The sequence below is a fragment of the Carassius auratus genome, unplaced genomic scaffold, assembly GCF_003368295.1.
Source record: "Carassius auratus strain Wakin unplaced genomic scaffold, ASM336829v1 scaf_tig00004858, whole genome shotgun sequence".
NCBI lineage: Eukaryota > Metazoa > Chordata > Actinopteri > Cypriniformes > Cyprinidae > Carassius > Carassius auratus.
The window spans coordinates 65,356-70,748 of record NW_020523620.1 but is presented as its reverse complement, the minus strand read 5'-3'; positions in this window follow the sequence as shown (position 1 = coordinate 70,748).

Here is a 5,393-nt window from a genome sequence, read left to right as displayed (position 1 = left end):
TAATTTATTGCTCAAGAAACATTTCTGATTAATATCAATGTTGAACCCAGTAAAAAAAAAAAAAAAAAAAAAAAAAAAAAAAAAAAAAAAAAACTTTGTTTAGGACACATTAAATATATTATAACACATTATTTATATAATAATTAAGAATGTTTTAATTGATAAATTTCACAATATTGCTGTTTTTACTGACCAAATATAAATGCAGCTTCAGTAAGAAGAAGATACTTTATTCATAAGCATTAAAATATCTTTATTTCCAAACCGTTTTCCTCCATTTACGTGTCCTTGTTAAACAAAAGTATTTTAAACAAATTCTTGAATAATAGTGAACTACAATTGAGAAAGAAGGATTTAAAGAAGAAGCAGAGGTAGGTGTGCTAACGATCGCCACATTTTGACGGACGCGGGTCATTGTTGGTGAGAATCCAAAGAGGAAGCGTGACTGCTGCGATCGCTCTGGGGTGTGTTTGCTCCTGCCATCTACACAGGTTACCCCTCTGACTGAAACCAAATGGTTCTCTTCAGATAATATCATCTCGCCTCTCTAAAAATAAAGAGGGCGGGGGTCTTTCGCACCATGCTCAGAGATCTTCAGCTACTTTGTAATGCTGCACATTATTCATGCCACAACATGGGGTCTTGCAATTCAAGTTGTCTGTTTACTCGAAAGCTCGAAGCAGCTCCATGTCCAGAAGCTCTGAGGGTCCAGCTCAGGCCTGAGATCAGGGCTAATGTGACACCCGAGGACTAATCTTCTTAGTGGACCAGAATAAAATGAGTATCCATTACCGAATCAACCTTCAGCCACCCCCTCCTCTCGAGCCAGCGGCCCTCTGATAGCCAGCCATCAGACAATTGCTTGATTGGGCCCTTAATCAGGTATTAGCCACTAAAGCTGTAAGGGAAAGCAGCTAATCTCCACATTTTCTCCATCTGCACTTGCAGACCCAACTGGTTTGGCCCTGCTAGATCAAAGATGGCTGGTAAAAATCAGATTAGGGAGCGGAGAGGGGGGCGAGGAGCAGGCCAGAAGGGCCACGACGGGCCCAATCCAAGAAGAGCCCCGCTTTCCTGGCATAATCCTAAAGCTAAGCTTGCTGTTTGAAGCATGGGGTCTTTGTGCTTGCTCTTCAAGAGACTGGAAGGAAAGAGGTTAACAAACAGCTCTTAGTTTCATATGTGCGTGCGACATCTACGCCAACACGTATGCAGAACCAAAGTCAGGCAATGCTTAAACATTTATGTGTACGGCATCAGAAGTTCTTCCAGTAACCACTGAGAAAACATTTGTGCAAAATTACCTCAAAGTTTTAGCACACAAGCATCATTTATACATTGCTTATGGAAGTTTCTTTTTGAAACATTTCACTTGAACAGTAGTATTTGTTTCAGAACGTTTAGAGAACATTCAAAAGTAACACTTAAAGAACGTTTGCAAAAGCATTAAATGGAATTTTCCCTTAATGTTCGCATGATCAATAATTTTTTTTTTTTTAAACATTTACTTTTTGGACGTTCAGAGGACGTTTAGAAATAACAGTAAATATGTACTTTAGGTGGGGTTTACACGACACTGTTTTCAACTTTTAGGTGTATTCATGTTCATTAACACAACAGGGGGCCTGGAAACACAAGCTTTTGTACAATGTTTCAAACTGAAAGTTTTTGAAAAAGATATTGTTATCATTTAAACTACAAAAATGTTAATTTGTTAAAAAGATGACATCATGCACATGTGTAATACATGCTCAGTCTCAGAGTTTCTTCACACTGGTCTGGCCGGACTAATACAGCGTTTCAGACGTTGTGTGAATGGGGGACTTTTTAACAACATTGTCATATGTATATGAAACTTTCCAAAAATGTGAAGGCAAAACATTTACGTTTTTAGTTTTTGTTATTGTTGTGTAAACATATAATTAGTAAACATTAAAAAGTAACGTTTCAATAATCATTCCTGGCTGCGGAAAGTTAGTTTTGATCAATGTATTAAATATAGTGTTACTCCCTAAAAAGTAACTAAGTGTGCTACACAGTTACTTTAATGAAACATACTTTGTTACTGTTGCGTGTCATTTGCTTGTTTGTTTTTAATATTAAACATATGATATTTTTGTCAAATGTAAAAGTCCTTACACACCAAAAGTGAAATGAAAAAGCCTCAGCACTTCTGGATTGCTTGAAGAAAAGGACACATGAGAAGAGCGTTCAACACACTTTACAAACTTTTTTAATCATTTTGAAGAATGTTTTTGTGCAAGTGTGACAAGTAAATCAAGTAAAAACATTCAATCTTAATGTGAACATTACTAAAACATTATATATATTTTTTGTTAGCTGGGGAAGCATGGCTTTCCTGAAGCGCTGAAAGTCTTTCCTCTAGTATTATTAGCAGTCGTTTATTTGCCAGCATTGTGGAAGCAATTATCACTTTGGAGGGGGCAGATTAGTTCGCAAGATGGCAGTGTACACAGAGCCATGTGGGCCAGCAGAGATCAGAGCCATATTCCTGAAGATGACCTCGCTCCAAATCCACACAACACACCCTGAGCGCTGCCACATCCACTGGCTTTACCATCCTTATGGGTCACACGCACGCACACACACACACACACACACACACACACACACACACAAACACACAAACACACACACACATGCACACACGCACACACACACACACACACACATGCACGCACGCACGCACACACACACACACACACAGAAATACAGTACATTTGCAAACAGTGTTTATTTTACCAAAGAGAGTTGAATTGTTACATATCACATCAACCTGCAATCTTTTCTAAATTTCAAACAAAAGTACATCGTTCCCATATGCCATTATTACACAAAGCCCCCCCTTCCCCTCTACTTTAAAAGCTTAAAACTTCAACGTGAGAGACGTACTTCATCACAATATGGTCTTAATGTCTAGCAATCACTGATCTCAGTTACTGGCAGGTGCTCAGTTATTCTGATTCTGTGTCATAAAGTCACGGTCGACTAACTGAACTCATTAATGTGGATTATGTTGATGGTGAGAGGAATAAAGTTTGAAGTGCTGTGTGAAGAGGATCGAGAACTGAGGGCAGAACAGCCCGAAAATCACAGGAGAGTTGTGTGTGTAAGTGTGTGTTCAGAAGAAGGGGTGAAAGTGCTGAAATGATTATTGACTGGAGCCTGTTTACTTCACACTTTTCAATGATTGCTGTAAAAGCAAAGGTGTCTGTTTAATTGCGGAGGCCGAGTGTCAGGGGAGCTTCTGCCAGCCACTGACTCCTGCTCTTCAGTTTGACTTCTGTGTGTTCAAGGGTAAAGAGTTCGAGAGCCGTGCCATAAACACTCTGACTTCTGAACACACGGACAGCACCAGAAACAGCTTCAGGTACACTGGGGAGAAATAGAAAAACAGCAATATCATACAAAAACATAATACATTTCACAAAACTGTTTCATCTGATATTAGAAAGTTGAACAATAAAGAATAAAGCGACAAGAAGGGAAAATCATTATAAATACATGACCTCAAAAATTAATTACAATTATTATTAAGAATATCAATAAACAAAATTTCATCAACTCTGTTACTGTGTTTTAATGGTTTGAAGTAAGTTATTTTGACTGCTAAGCCACATTTAAAAATGGTACTTATTTTAAAGAAAGATGCACTAAGAAGAAGATCATTAGCTTTTAAAATATAAAGCAATGGCAAAAAAAGAAACATAATGTAACTGTGTTTCATTGTAGTTGTGAACTTGCTGATCAACACAGTGGCCTTAAAAATATTTACACATCATGCAGTCACAAAAAAATCACCATCTGGTTAGTTAGTTAGTTCTGTAAGCAGTGCTAGCATCATTGGTTTGAAGATGCTGTTATTAGGTGTGACTTAACAGTGTTTATCACTGTAAAAAATTGTGCCGTTAAATAACAGTAATTTACTGGCAGCAGGGCTGGCAGTAAAGTACTTTTAATTTCCAGGTTTCTACCATTAATTTACCACTCTTATTTTTACAGCATTTTACTGTAAATGCTACCATGGAAATTAACTCCACTCCCACTGCTTCAAACAGTTTTAGTTTAAAAGCTAACATTCCTACGATGTTAGTACTATGAACTTATTTCATTTGAGTTCACTGAGAAGGAACTAAACATAAAAATGCAAACACTTAATGTGTAGTAAAGTAACTAAATGCATGACTTTTACTCAAATCACTGCAGCTCATTGTCAGCTATAGCACACATGTATGTGCTGAACTTCTTAACACAGATATCACCACTGTATCAGTGACTCCACATTTACTATCTTTATATAAAGCAGCAGGAGATCAGAATTTGTGGCTCATCATTGACTGAAGCAAAGGCTGTACTCTCCAGCACAATGGTGAACAACAAAACTACATTAAACTGACAGGTCTCTCTTGTGCAAACACACGTTAATACAGTCGAGTTCAGTATTTACTCTCATTATCAGTTTGTAAAAGTATACTTCGTATAACTTCTTTTTCTATGCATGTTCACAAATATTTTAGTTAAATTAACTTTTTTTTTTAATTTGGTAAATCTGACATTTACATTTTACAGTAGATTACTGTTTTTCCTTGACTTAACGGCAACAAACTGTAGAAAAAAAACACTTTTTTTGCTGGCAACCATTAATTTACGGCAACAAACTGTAGAAAAACACTTTTTTTGCTGGCAGCAGGGGTGCCAGTAAATAACTGTTTTTCTACAGTTTGTTTCCTGTAAATTAATTACAGTTTATTACTGTTAAATTATGTTTCATGCAGTTTTTCTTCATCTTAAATCTTTAACCCTTTAAACTCCACAACAAAATCCTCAGTTTTAAATGAACACTTGTAATGTGTGCACACTAGAGAGTGTTTGAGTAACACTGAATTAGTGAAGTTAATGAGATAATTCGGTGATTAATTGATGATTGAGCATTAGTGATGAACAGCTGCTATTAACAAACAGAATTACTAAAGTAAAGAGAAACACAAGAACTACAACTGACTTGAGCCACTGCCTTAGATGAAATGCACTGAAATAAAATAATTCATCAAATCTCTCAAGATCTGATTAAACAACTACTAAAACGGCTTCACCAGATTCACATTACTAATCAGACTGGCTTTATTTCTGTCAGATGTCTACAGAAGATCTTATTGAGAGTCAAATAGGTTTAGGTGTTTTTTTTCACTACCATGATGGAGATCAGTGTTTACTTTAGTTGGGCTCTTGAACATGACTTTCCAACAACTAAAGTTTTTTTTTTTTTAATGCTGTAACAATGCATCTTTGGAGCTTGTTATAGCAAAATATCTAGTGTAGCTGTTCATAGATTGACAAGAACAAACACTCTATTGTTTCTGATCCAATCCCGT